This window comes from Grus americana, chromosome 1, assembly GCF_028858705.1.
Source record: "Grus americana isolate bGruAme1 chromosome 1, bGruAme1.mat, whole genome shotgun sequence".
NCBI lineage: Eukaryota > Metazoa > Chordata > Aves > Gruiformes > Gruidae > Grus > Grus americana.
The window spans coordinates 1,581,509-1,595,892 of NC_072852.1; the positions used below are offsets into that span (position 1 = coordinate 1,581,509).

At 45.9% G+C, this 14,384-nt stretch overlaps 1 protein-coding gene across 4 annotated transcripts in view; it reads left to right on the plus strand.

The window, feature by feature from the left end:
- The first annotated feature begins 105 nt into the window (after positions 1–105).
- NRF1 (nuclear respiratory factor 1) overlaps positions 106–14,384 on the plus strand; it is a 74,533-nt gene continuing 60,254 nt past the window's right edge. For 2 of the 4 annotated variants that reach the window (XM_054829742.1, XM_054829771.1), the window contains exon 1: positions 106–258. The gene's annotated coding sequence lies outside the window, so the exon portion shown is untranslated. The remainder of the gene's footprint in view (positions 259–14,384) is intronic. The other 2 variants (XM_054829752.1, XM_054829781.1) reach the window with 2 other exon arrangements.

Genomic DNA, 14,384 nt, shown 5'->3' on the forward strand with positions numbered 1-14,384 from the left:
CCCGCCCGGCGCGGCCCTCGCCCTCCTCATCATGGCGGCGGCGCTGGGCTATGACGCCATACGTCCTCCTCCCCCCCCTCTCTCCCTCTCCCCCCCGGCCTCCTCCCGCCGCCGCCGCCGCCGCCGGTCCCCGCCTCTCCCGCTCGCCATTGCGGCGGCTCAGGGCGAGCCGCGCCGCGTCCCCGCTCGGCTCCCTCCCCGGCCGCCGCCCGGCAGAGGCTCCACGGCGCAGGCCCGCCGCAGCGCAGCCGCTCTGAGGTGAGTGTCCTACCGCGCAATCTCCCAGCTCCTCCAGCCCGGCGCAGCCGCAGCAACGCGGGGGCCCCCGCCGGCCGCCCAGGCACCCCCGGCTCCGGCGCCCGCGCCTCCCCTCAGCGCCGCCGCGGGGCCGCCTAGGCCGCACTAGGCCCCGCCGGGGGAGAGCGGGGGGGGAGCGCGGCCCCGTGGCGGGCCGTGGGCCGCTCCCGCCGGGCTGCCGGAGGCGGAGGGCTGGCGGCCGGGCGGCGGCTGCGGGGCCTACGGGGCGCCGGGGGCTTCTCCCGGACCGCGGCCGGGGGAACCCGGGGGGACCGAGCGGCTCCCCCCCCGGGGGTCAGCGGGGCGGGGGCGGCGGGAGGGAGGGAAGGGGAGGGCGGGTGCGGTCCCGGCCCCGGGCCCACGCGTCTGGCCGGGCCGGGTGTTGCAGGCTGCGGGAGCAGGTTGCTCCGGCCCCGCTGTGAGCCCGTCCCGCTCCGGGGAGGGAAGTTGGGTCGCGGCCGCAGCCATTTGCGGGGCTTTTCTTCTCCTTCCTTTTCCCTTCTATTTTATTTCCCCCCTTCTATCCCCCCCTCCCCCCCTTTTTTTTCCTTTTTTTACCTTTATTAATTTTTTTCCTTTTTTATTTTTCTGACTGCAAATGGATGCCTTGTGGCAGCGTCCTGGGCCGGCGCTGCCCTTTTGTATATGAGTTGGGGAGCGGGGCTGCTGCAGGGAGGGCAGCGAGTTTAAATGCTGTTAATCACGCGAGCAGATTTTTTTTTTCCCCCCCTCTAATGTGCCCAAAAGGGGGTATAAGTCTTGTCTCTTTGTTCTTGGGTTATACAACATCTGGCTTAGGAGAGATCTGGTTCGTGACTGAAGTGCTCAGGACCTTGTTGGTGTAAATAATAATTACAGGGCAGAAGTATTCGGCTCAAAAGTCTTCATACGTGCGGGATTACTAAGTCTTAGCTTTCTTGCAGCTACAGATAATTTTCGTAGCGTGGGGAGATGTTTTCTGTGCACCTCTTCAAGATTTGGATCTCTGCTTTTTTTTTTTTTTTTTTTTTTTTCCCTCCTCCACTGGAACCATCTTCGTTACTTCCAGAATTCAGGATTTTTATCTTAGGAAGAGCCTTGCTGTTCTGGTTTTTATCTCTAATGTGTTAGCCTTGCTGCTGTCCAGGCACAGTTTTAGAACCTCTTCCTGTGTCCTGGACATGGTGAGAGTATTTTCAGTGTTGTGGTGGCTGTGTGCTGTCGTTATTTTTGAGAGTTTCGTTTGTGACATCATGGCAACTTGTGTTCATCCTTACTTCAGCAGTAGCGTTGCCTTGTCTTCTGGTTCATCTGCATCACATTGGCTCATTTTTCAAACCTGTTAGATTGAACTTTTAATGCCCTAATCGTTGGGGAAATAGATGAGAGAGAAATTGTTCATCTTTTTAATTTAGATTTTCATGCCTATGGTAAAACTGAGAGCCACAGGTTTTTTTCATTGAGGGTGAAAGAGGAGGTATATAATGATGGTAACTTGGGATAGATCAGGATTATTTTAACTCTTTTTTTCAGAGTTTTAGTCTTGTCCATCGTGGATAAGTGTTATAGCTTAGAGTTTAATTAAATAATCTCATATGCTCATGTAATTTTCTACATGTGTTTACTGTTTTATAGAGTGTCGCAGGTTTTTATTGTATTTTACTGTATCGCAGTTGTTTTTCAGAAGTCTCACGTCATTTATGTACAGGCTTTACGATGAACGAGGTATAGGCTCTTACGCACAGGCCATAAATACAGCAAGCTGGGGAACCCTCTGCCTCGTCCAGCACGCGTTTTATGCAGTTCTTACAATTTAACGTACTGCAATAGCATCTGCGCTTTACAAAGTGTGTGGCCTGATGTACATTCATGTTACATAGGTGGAATGAAGCACGGGTCTTGTAAAGCGTCATTCGTTGGCAGCCTGGATAGAGCCAGTGTTCACGTGTGTGTAGGCAATATGATTTTTGGCGTGGAGCAGTGAAAGCACTGCCTTTCTGTTGATTTGAAATCTTTCTGTGGACCTCATTAACTCGTGGCATTTTCGCTTCGTACCTGCTGTCTTGCACGGGTGCTCCTTTAGAGGTAACTTGGCCAACTCTGCTGCCCAGTGTGCCAGAACAACAAATCCACTGACCCCAGAAGTAAATAATCGGTCCTGGCAAAAAACGGCTATACCACCAAGAAACCTTAGCGTGTGCTGTGTCAGTTGGAGGTTGCCCTTCTCTGTAGCTCCATCAGGAAGATGTGTGGCATAAACTTGTTCATAGAGGATTAAGCTATGGTGAGCAAAGGCCACTTTGCTTCTGAGTAAGGTTGTCCATGCAGGGGTTTTTACGCGCTGTAATATTGCAGTTCAATTAATTGTCTTAACTTTCCTGGACAAAAGCCCCACGACTGGTTGGCTGCACAGATGTCAGCTTCCAGACTGCAGGTATTTTGGCATGAGAACTACTTCAAAGTGTTGGAATTTCATAATTTTTTCTTTCGCTCAGGAGCCTGAATCATCTTTTCTTAGACTTAAACCAGCCAGTTTCACTTCTGGCAAGCTCAAGCCTGGAAGATTTCAGCCTCGTAAGTGAAAATAAAGAACGACAAATGACTGCAGGAGCCCAGGTTGGGAGTGCTGGGGCCGCCTTTATTGTAAATCTCGCTTCTAGGCTACATCATGTCAAACTTCTGCTGCCATGTGCGTGTACATGCTCTGGGAATATTTCCATTACTGCTTCCACCTGCTCTTCGTTTACCAACCGAGGGAGATTTCTGTGCAGCTTCTCAGTCTCTTGAAGGCTTTGGGAATTTTTTTTTTTTTTTTTCCTTACCCTCCTCTGATCTGGAATCCTCTAGGAAGGAAGCAGAGTGCAGTGACTCTGCCATGCCCCTGTATCCCTTTTACCAAGAAAATTTAATACTTTTATACATAAGAATGTTGTGTGCTGTCGGCAGGAACCAGCTTGTGTTGATGACTTTTAGTACAAGAAGTACTGTAAAATTTAGCCTTGGACTTTATCTTTCTTATGCTGCTTCTGAAGTAAATCCATAGGAAAAAAATACAGTTAAGGTTTCTTGTGTTACTGATTACCCAGTGCTTGAGTTACTAAATAAAATAATTTTAAAATACACCCCTTGGTCTTTTTAAATAACTTTTAAATAACTGCTGCAGGTGGGGATCTTACTTTTACTATGTAGTTGAAAGATGGAAAATGGTGCTGAGGTGGCACTTGAAGCAGATACTTGTTGTGACTCGTGGCTCTCCTCTAATGAACTTCATTAGCTCTTTGATACATAGCCATTTGTTAAGCGTGCTTGTCTAAAATTAGGACTGGCTACAGCCAGTTGTAAATCAAAATTAAGGATAAAAGTTTCCACATATTCCAGCTTAGTTTTCACACAAGATTCGGAGCTCTATTGCAGGTTATTGTGCTATTCCAGATCTTCAGTAAAGCTCCTCCTGCTGAAAGTCTCATGAACCACTGAAGACCCCCAAAGTGAAGGAGTCAGGTGGCACGTAGTCTCTAGCAGGGTCTCTTGCGCTGGGGCAATGTTTTTCTGTGTTTAATCCATCCACTTTTGGTTTTGAATGCGGTTGTTTAGTAGAGGGTCAGTTTAATGGTTTCTCACACTCCCACTGTTGAACGCAGATACGCGCCCTTGTCCCGATCTGTTTGTCACGTGCTTTAGTGAGTGAATTTGTGTGTCAGGTATTGTGAATCTCCAGATCATTTTGCATGTGAATATAGACCAAGTGAATATATCCTAGCAAACCCCCTGTTTTTGAAGTATTGCAAACCATAAAATGCTGAGCATTAGTAGCATCTTCTCTTTTTTTTCCACCTGAAACTTGTTAAAGGAGTGCATTCACCCACCGTTCGTGGTGTTGCACACGCATACTCACTTATTCTTGGGTGTGCTTCCTCCTTTTTCAGGCTCGACCATAGGTTTTTCGCAGCGGAGTCTCAGGTGTCGGATTTTATAAAATAATTAATTTAATTGAAAGGTGCAGCAGCAGGATCAACCTGGGCTGGGCGCCTCCAAAGAGAGGGACGCAGAACAAAGAAATCCCGGGGCAATTACACCCTTGGGTCCCACGCACCCACCCCTCACATGCTGTCCACACGTCCTTTAGTCCAATGGTGATTTTTGGTCTGGGGTCTTCTGACATCTAATTGGATTTCTCTTCTGTGTCCAGGCAGGCAGGCTCTTGTTGACTTGCAGTTTCTGCAGTTTTCCCCGAAGGTTGGAGCCTCCTTATCTTCTGGTTTTTATGCTCCTTGTGCATCTGCCCTTGCTGGTGGAACATGGAGAGCTGAAGAGTCCCAGACTTGGAAAAACACTACCGAGGCATGAGTGCGATATGAAAATACTTCCCCATGCTAAAAGACTAAACACAGCACTGTACTAGCTGTTAGGAAAACTACTAGGGAAATTACTGAGCAAAATACCTCTATGGCAGCCTAAGGCTTCAGCAAATCTAGGTGCTCACGCTAAGTAAAGCTAACAAACAGCACAAATCACTCTCTCTCATATTCCTAAGTAATTTATTCTAATTTAAACGTACTTATTTACATTAAAGAACTAATATTCCTCAACAAACTGTCAGCTACTTCCAATGTGAGGCTGTACTGTTAGCAGTGGAGTGTGGAGAAAGTTTTTTAGGGTTCAGAGTCGTGCAGGCTGCCAGGGCTTTGTACATGGGTGGCAGGAACCTCTTGTTTGTCCAGCCTAAACCAGGACCATCCAGGCACCATTCTGCTGGTTTTTATCCACCACTCGCTAGGAAACATCAAAGCCTGTTATCCTTTTGAGAACAATACAGTTTATAACTAGGAGCAGACCTTGTGTTCTCACCAGGAGTGGTAGTAAGAGGGGAGCTGGGAGAGGATGGCCAAGTAATCGAGGCTGCACACCCACTTTGTTTTGGAGATCGCCTGATGCGTTTAGCTTTATGGGAAGGACTTCTGTCTGAGGCTGGTCTGGTTTTGTGGTGGATGAATTGCCTGCCAGACTCTTAAGGAGGAATCCCTTCTGTCGACAGAAAATGGGGAGATGGAGACTATATCTGGTGGAGCATGTAGGAGTGATAGGCATCCTGATGTGCATTGACATTTTGATGTCAATGAAATACCTTGTTTTGGGGGTTTTTTTTTCTTCTGTAAGAAAGATGTAGCTCTACAAAGACTCTTAGAACGCTTTGGATGGAAGGTGTATTCCATCTGAGCATTGGCTCTATTGGATTGAGAAGTCCAGCGTCTCCTTTTCTTCCTGTTTTTCATCCTTTCTTAGAGACCACAGTGTTTTCAGTGGGTAATGGAGCCTATTTTTGTGCTGGAGGATGAAAGCAGGTGGCTCCTCAGTATGGAGCATGGTGAGGTGTGTTCTGCTCTTGGTGCTGGGCTCTGAGCCTCTGCTTCCTCGCATTATTTTTGTTGGTTGTTGATTACTTTCTGCCTCTGTGAGGCCGTGTGTAAGGCAGATGTGTGAATTATTGTATCTGTTTGCTCTGTGTGCTGTCTGTATTGCCTATAAATAATAAATGGATTGCTCAGATGCTACAGACTGATAGTGACTTGGAGGGTAACTCAACTTTGTCGGTACTGTTACAAAATTCATCTGACTTCAAATACATAAGCAGAAAAACATAAAAGTGTATTTTCATTTATAAAGCATGCTTCTTGCTTGTAACCAGTGTGATCAAGAAATGCAATCCAAAAGAAACTGAGTCCCTCCCACTGTTTATTACATAACCGTCTAATTAAAGTAGTCAAATGGGGATGACTTCGAGGCTTGGAAAACTTCCCCATAGTCTGGGTCAAAAATACTTGCAAGACCACACCCCCAGAGTCTCCGCGCTTTATTTACCTTGCAACATCTTCTGTAGAGAAACAGTGTGTAAATTAATTCTTCTCCCCATAAGTTTATTATTGGCATCAGCCATTAGAGTCTCCTGGTGCTGCTTCTGCAGCCGCTTTCTTGGGCGCAAAGAAAATCCTTTAACTCCTGGTTTCCCTTTTGAAAGAGAAGGGACTTGAAATAGTGCTGCTCCCTTTCCTCCCTAGAAAGACCTAGCCGATTCAAAGCTCTTCTCATAGTTGCTTTGGGTTGCAAGTTTTTTGGTTTTTTTCAGGCTTATTATTTCTGCATCATGAGTATTCATGGCAATCAGCAGGTAAATCAGTAAATTGGGTCTCTTGCCCGAGAAGGAAATGGTGTATGTTCCTGTGATAGCTGTAATGCTTAAACCCTGATAATGAGAAGCATATGTAGATGGAGGTGGTGGTGAAGAAATGTGAAAGACATCTAAAGTACAAAATGTAGCAGCAAATAAAAATTCGTGGTCGGTTTTCAGTGTATCAAATATAGGGTTTTGCATTGCAGGAACTCTAAAAACTTTGAGTTCCCATGGGATTTGCATGCTGTGCTGTGTATTCAAAGCAGGAAAAGCCCCAGTTGAGCATTGACTTAAGGTGGGTCAGGACTGGAAAACAGTGATGGCTCAATCCCGGATGTTCTCCACGTGCGTGGGAAGTTTGAGATTCTGGTGGCGTACAACTCCTGTAAGCCGTTGTCATGGTTTAACCTGGCAGGCAGCTAAAACAACCACACAGCCATTTGCTCGCTCCCACCCACCCCAGTGGGATGGGGAGAGAACTGAAAAGAAAAAGGTAAAACTTGTGGGTTGAGATAAAGACAATTTAATAGGACAGAAAAGGAAGATAATAATAATAGAATATACAAAACAGGTGATGCACAGCAGAAATTGCTCACCACCCAGAACCGATGCTCGGCTAGTTCCTGAGCTGCGTTGCCTCCTGGCTCACTCCCCTGATTATATACACAGCATGACATCATATGGTATGGAATATATATCCCTTTGGCCAGTTGGGGTCAGCTGTCCTGGCTGTGTCTGTCCCCTCCCAGCTTCTTGGGTGCCTTCTCCTTGACAGGGCAGTATGAGAAGTTGAAAAGTCCTTGGCTGCTTGGCAACAACTAAAACATCAGTGTGTTATCAACATTATTCTCCTCCTAAATCCAAAACACAGCACTGTACCAGCTGCTAGGAAGAAAATTATCTCTATCCCAGCCAAAACCACGACAGCCATACTGACCCACGCCCCTTCCCAAACTAAGAAGGAAATAATTGTGCTTAGTAAGAAGAGTATTAGCGGGCGTACTCATGTGTGGGATTCTTATAACCCTGCTTCATTTAACAAATGGCTTGGGTTTTGAGTGTTCAGTTTTGCAGTGTGGAAGACAGCTGAGTACTAAGCAGGACGCTTGGAGAGCACGGTTGTCTGCTTAACAGGCTGTTTGTCAATACTAGAGAGAAAAATGTTTGAACCAGCATTTAAATCCAGTGTGCAGGTACTTAAGACTTAACTAACTCTCAGACAAATCTCTTTGATCTAGTTGGGCTGTAGATGCACTTTTTGCCAGAAAACACAAATCTTAATCCTGTGTAATATGTAGCTGCAAATGTAACGCGCACTGGATTTTCTCGCATACCTGGTGCTTCGTTAACAGAGGGTGACGCTTTACTTTTTCAGGGTCTTTGCTCATTAGTTCCCAGTGGTTTTGCTGGGGAGTTTTTCCTCCTCAGATGCAGTCTTTTGCAGGGCAGGCAAGCAGATGTGTTCTTGAACCACAAGAAACTGTTGAGAGGGAGCCTGTCCTTTTCTTTTTCTCAGTTCCAGGTGCTAAGGGGAGGACGTATCCCATTTTTTTTTTTTTTACTGTTACTGAAGCGAACCTCGCTGTACGCTGTCACCTCAGATGCCCTAAAGGGCACCACAGGGTAACCCGTAATGCCCGTTTTCCTCCACCTGGAGGAGAATCCCCAAATTCTTCCCGGTGTGAATGCAGGTATGGTAGTTGGCATTAGAGGCTCTCTGCAGACCTGTGAATGCACAACCCCTCCTCTGAAACAGTTGTAGGAAAAAAACCTTAGGTAGAATAAGATCTTGAAAACAAATGCTATTGTAGTGTGTATTTTCCCCACAGGATTTAATTTTTTTTAATTGAAGACAGAAGGGCCTGGGTTCCTAATCTGTTTGTTTACAACATAGAGGGCTTTAGTATGTCTTGCAGTATCAGAGGGCAAATGAATTGAAAGGGTAAAAGTCTAAAACTGCAAGAGATATATTTTGTTTGGATTTTTTTTTTTGTTGTGGTCTGGGACAGCTCATCACTGCTTAATCCATTGCCTGGGACCTTCTGTACAGGCGGGTTGAATACCTGTACCCTTCCTCATCCATCTAAGGTGGCACCACCCCGCCTAAAACCAGCTACAGTCATACTGGTGTAACTCATCCTGGGTTTAGGATCAACCAGACCGTATTAAACATCTCCCCGAAGACTGCATCACTAACAGAACCATCAAGGAGGTGTGGGCCAGCCTTGCCATTTTAGGGTGGAAGTTAGATAATTAAATGTGGTTAGGGCTGTGTCATCTGCCTTTACCGTGTGCTGATCCTGTTGAATTAATGCAATGTGAGGACCAAGTCCTTAAGGTGATCCATCTAGCCAAGGCTGAAGACAGCAGACCTCGTCCATGCTGGACGTTACGGTTAACACGATACTTCACACCTCCACGTCTCGGTCTAGACGAAGCCGTGGTGTGTCACATCACCACCCTCTCGCTCCAATCCCTCGGTAAAACACACTTCCATTATGTTTTTCTGTGGTAGTCCAGCATAACCACTAATCCTCTCGATAAAAGAGGATTAAAACTGGGAACATTTGCACCTTAATGCAGCCAGCTAGGGCTGCGCTCTGTCTTTTAGGCAGTAATCCTGTTGGGACGAGGGCTGTGCCTTTGTGCAGTGCCAGGAATGCTGTCGGCGATCAGCAAATAGCAGCTCCGTCGGCAGTTGCGTTTATTCGGTTAGTAATTCTTAAAAGACCACTTTGTGTGTTAATTAAAAAAGCTGTATCGACTAGAGATCACTAACTCATATCACACTGTTAAAATGACTTCTGGGCTATGCCCAGACAGTAAAATAATTTGAAATTGGGATTTCTGTGTGGTTCTTCAAATAAAATGAAAGAATGTGTAAGTTGGCAAAGTATTACCTTTGAGAATGCCATTTATCGTACGTTATGTTTCCTAGACTCGTGTCAGACTACACGTCCTGCAAAGAAATGTTAGGGAAGGAGATTCTGCCCCAGGAGTATCTGGTGGTAAGGGAGAGTCACCTCTGCGTGTCGCACCCCAAATGCTTAACGTGAGACCTGCAGAGCCTGGGGGGATGCACGGGGAATGCTAAATGAGAATTCCACCTCGTGGTTTACAATTTTATGGTGTAGTTTGACTTCCAGTTTTGGATTACACTCGTCGGCTGACATGGGCTGAGGTGTGGTGGTATGCCCTTGCCGTTGGTTTCCGAATGCTGAATGTGTGCTAACCTTTTTCTTGGTGTCTTCATGGGGAGGATTGATTCCACTGTAGGACTCTTAAAAAAATTTTTTTTTAACTTACGTGAATTGCTTAAAATTTGGAGAAAACCAAAAAGACTCTAAAAAAGCAGACTCCTTCTGCATGTACATGCTGTGCTTTCCCTGTGAGCCGCTATTGCTCTGGTTGAGGCAAGCAACTGAAGACAAACTGCTTTGGCAGCCAGTCCAGCCCAGTTCAGCTGCTGGGGTAATTTAAAAGTGTTGCCGTATTTGGGTTGGGGGTTTTTTTGTGGGTTTTTGTTTTGTTTTGTTTTGTTTTTTTCCTGGAGAGGTTCATGTTCTCTCCGATGTGCTGGTTCTGCTCCCTGCTGGCCTGGGCAGGAGGGAGACCAGGCATCTACTCCAGCTCGCCTCGTGCAGCGGGATGGAGTGCTGCGGTGAAGTTCTCCCCACGCTTGCCATCGCCTTTGTGCCGAAGCCTGAGAAGAGTCCAGGTAGAAACCACTTCACCCTTATGTTCAGCCTATGGCTTCCTGCTGGCATTTGGCGCTAAATGCGTGAAGTTAAGCTGCAAAAAAGACCTGTCGCAAGTTGCATCATACATCATGAAATGAATGTCCTATCACATTGCCAAATGGTGGCTTTCAGCAGAAACTTCAGCAGCAAATAGGAGTTTGTATGCCTAATAAATTTGTGTAAAATCCGATTTGTTTCTTTTCCAGACTTTCTGTGTGTGAAGTTTTTCCTGCAGTGTGATGTATTTGCTCTTTTATGTGAGATGCTGATAAAAAGAGCACATTAATAGAAGGGGTTTTGGTTTTGTTTTCTAGAATCAATTTTATTTTAGGTCTTTTCATGTTGAGCCTGGTAACATACGGATTTTTTTTTTCTCCCAACCTAATTAAAAGGATCATTATACTAATATTATGCCACAGGAGGACGCTGTGGAATGAGAGCTGGTTTCTGTAGTTCCTCTTAGCGCTTGAGTTACCGTGTCTCTGCCGACATGAGGCATCTGTCCACGTGCCGCCGTGAGCCAGTGTGAAATAAGATGTTCACTTCAATCTTGATAGGAGAGGTGTAAACTAGCGTGTCTTATCTTGCCTTTGTGCAGGGTATCAGTTGTTGCTGCTGACGTGAGGCAATGTCTCAAGTCCCGGAAAGTCAGTCCCAGCTAAAACCTTGCACAGCTTCCAGAATGACACAAACATCACCCAAAAAAAAAAAAAAAAAAAAAGAAAGAAAAGAAAAAAAGCGCCATTTTTAATGGATTGAGGTGTAGGCCAGAAAATTCCCTCCATGAGCAAGGGAAGACCTTTTCCATAGCCATGAAAAAATAGGATTTTTGGATTTAAATGTGCATTTTAAATGAGTTGTTGTAATGATTAAGATATTAATCGATCTTGTCCCTGAGGAATGGCATTGTTTCCTTATCAAACCTGCAGTGGTAATTCCCTCTAGGCACAATTTTATACAAGAATGGTATCAAACATATCCTGAAGGCAAATTAAAGAATAATATTTAACCAGTGAGAGACGATAATGCAACGTGACAGCTGGATGTCATGAAAAGAGCTAAGTCTCTGCTATTGGGAGTCTGAAACCTCCTGCTGGGGAGGATGTGAACATCCTCTTTCTTTTCTCCTCATGGAGGAAAGACCAGGAGAAGGTCTGGGTCTTGTTTGTTGGTAGGTAGCACAGCTGAGGGATAGGACATGGGGTTTTTTTTCATGGCTTTTGGTTGCAAGCTGTGCTCACAGAAGCCAGTGTGGTTGTAATCAGCTGGTGTAGACCTCCTGCCATCTGAGATTTCACCTGGAAGTGGTTTCTTAACCGGCATTGTCAGGAAACATTGCGAGCGAGCTCTGTGCCCATGTGAGTCAGGCCTGGCTGCGAGGTGGACATCTCTGGACGAGATGTGGCTGCCGGGTACCAGCCAGTGTTGGTCCCAGATAGAGGAGAAATGCAGCTGGGACAGCACCAAGCCAAGACCGGCCATTTCTCTGAGGATAGAGGTTGTCCTCTGTCCTCCCCTCAACTGGAGGTTGGCAGCTCCTCTGATTCAGACCATCTCAGGAGCTATCAAAACCGCACCGGTTCTGGCTATTGTAATCGAAGAGTAGACACAAGTCTTGCAAGACTAATAAGGTTTGATGAATGCCAGTGATTCCAGACATGGCTTCTCTTGAAAATCATGGTGTACAATCTCTTGGTTTGTGTTGCCATTGTTTCCGAATGAGGTTAGTTCTTCGTGGTTAGTATAACCATTGAAATCTGCTGATTAGAAACTAACTGTATCAGGATGTATGTACCTGCTTTAAAAAATACGTAGAGGGCTTTGTGCCAGACTAGCAAAAAGCAATACCGGACAATTTCAAAGGTATAATTACACTCAAACAGGATTTGATTTTATTAGTAAATGGCAAATGATTAATTTCTCAGTGGATCAGTTTTAACTTACGAATTATTCCAGGCTGTCTTTGCAGGGAATTTGGAATTTATCTGGACATACAGCCGGATATTTGAAATAGCTTTTTAAATAAAACGTTCTTCCGTACTAAGTGCATAGGAAGTGCTTTTTAATCTGATTGAATACGTGAAGTATGAAATCTAGTTAACTGAAAAAACTCCTTCACGTCACGTTGGCCTGGATCATCAAAGGTATTTTAGATTCCTCCCTCTCGCGAGATGACATCGGTGCTGATGGTCGCTGCGGCAGGCAGACGGATGAGCTGTTGCAGCTGCAAACAGTTGGTAGGTCTTAAAATAAATCAAGGCGGTGTGGTCTACCTTACTACAGCGAGTTCTTAGTGGCGAGGAAGGCAGCTCAGCAAGACACATGCTTTGCATGTGTGAAGCCCCGTGTGCCGCCACCAGCATCTCTGCGACCTGCTCTGCTCCTGCCACACTGCGATGGCCAAGTGATGGGAATAAGCATGGGAGTAATGCTGAGCATCATCGCCACCTCCTCACAGCATCGTTGAAGAAGCAGTGTTTAGCAAGTAAGCACTGTGGCTCCTCTCCGAGCTAGGGGAAGGGGAAAAGCAAACTGAGCAGCAAATGGCCAAAACTTGATTTAGAGGCCCATTTCCTCGCAGCGGTGCTGGTCTATGCAGCTGAACACTGCTGGAGAGCTGCAAGAAGGGGCTTAGCAGGCGGCGACTGATGGCTGCAGCAGCCACCCCGCAGCCCACGGAGCTGCTGCACAAGAATTAACACACCCGGATCACAGGAGCCCCGTTGATTAACTCTCCGCAATCGCCTCTGAGAACAAAAGTGCCAGTGTGATGTCGGTTGTTTAATGCAAAGCAAACGACTTATTTACAGTGGAGGCTTGAATCCATTAAGGGCATATTAAACTCCAGATGCTTGTCAACTTTACAAAAAGAGTGGAAGAAAGAGAGGAGGTGTTGCATGTTTTTTGGAAAAAAACCCAGCTTGCCAAGCGTGGAGCAGTGTTTCATTGAAGTTAAAACCATAAGGAGGGTGACCAGCTTGAATGATGAGCCAGATTATTTTTTTTTTCCTCCTTTTCACACTGGTCTGGAGACTGCTGTGTAGTGCCAGACAAAGTACTATGTGCTGAGTTCCTGTGTTGGAGTAGGGTTGTCGATAAGGAATTTGTACTGACTACAGTGTGGGGATCAAACAGAAAATGGGCTGCAAAAGAAAAAAAAAAGTGTTTCCATTCCTTTGAAACAAATTAGGAAATGATCCAGAGGGTTTATTCTTGAGAGTGGGTATGTAGAATTGGCCCTCTCAAATAAGTCCTCTAAATTACTTAATTTAAAAAAGCAAAACAAATTGTAAAAAAATAACAAAACCCCAGGAACATCTGATGTCCCCTGAGCCAAGTGAGCAACCACAACGACGTACCTCTTCCTTTCTCCTTTCTGCTTAACTTCACAGTATGCCGAACACAAGGCATGGCTTTGGGGAAAGCTGTTATAAACCCTCCTCTACAAGAGAGAGTTTGCAGGTCATGAGGCCTCCTCAGTGCCGTGCTCTTTGTGTTTCGGTGGGTCCATCACTAGCTGAAAGCTGTTTTGTACCTTTTTAAACAACCTGTCCATGCTGTGGAGAGCCAGGCCTCTGTGGACACCAGCCTAGACCTCTGCAGGCACTTTTGTAGGTTTAGGTATCGACCCCCCTGATGTTTAGGGGAAAGGAGGAGGATGAGGAGAAGCTTGATGCAGGTTGACTGTTGTGGGGTTTTTTTCAGAGACACGAGCTGATGCAAACTTATTGCCTCTTTTTTTTTTTTTAGTAGTTACTGTGGCTTCCTATAGCATCTTGTTTGCTCCTATATCATCTAAATTTAACGTCTGCTCAGCAATTCAAAGCCAATTCTTCAGAGGGCAGTAGGTGGGTCATGTAATGCAGCCTTTCTCCTGAGTCTCATCACTGAGAAGAGAAGAGGGTTGATGAGCTGACCAGCCTGAAATGAGCACAGGGACAGTACCCTGAGCTGGAAAGGTTAACGTGTCTATTAAATTAATTGCTGACATTGATCGCTTATAAAGTGGATTCTGAAAAAGTCTGTCTGTCAGTCCTCTGTCTTTCCTCCTGTGTAATTTCTAAATCCTTGCTTATATCACTGCTGCTTGAGCTCGGAGCGTCTGTCAAACAAGGTTAGTTCCCCTGTGCAGCAGTGCCGTGCAGCTGGCTGGGATGGGATTTCGTTCTTCCAAAACCTTTGGTTAGGAAAAGTTGTGC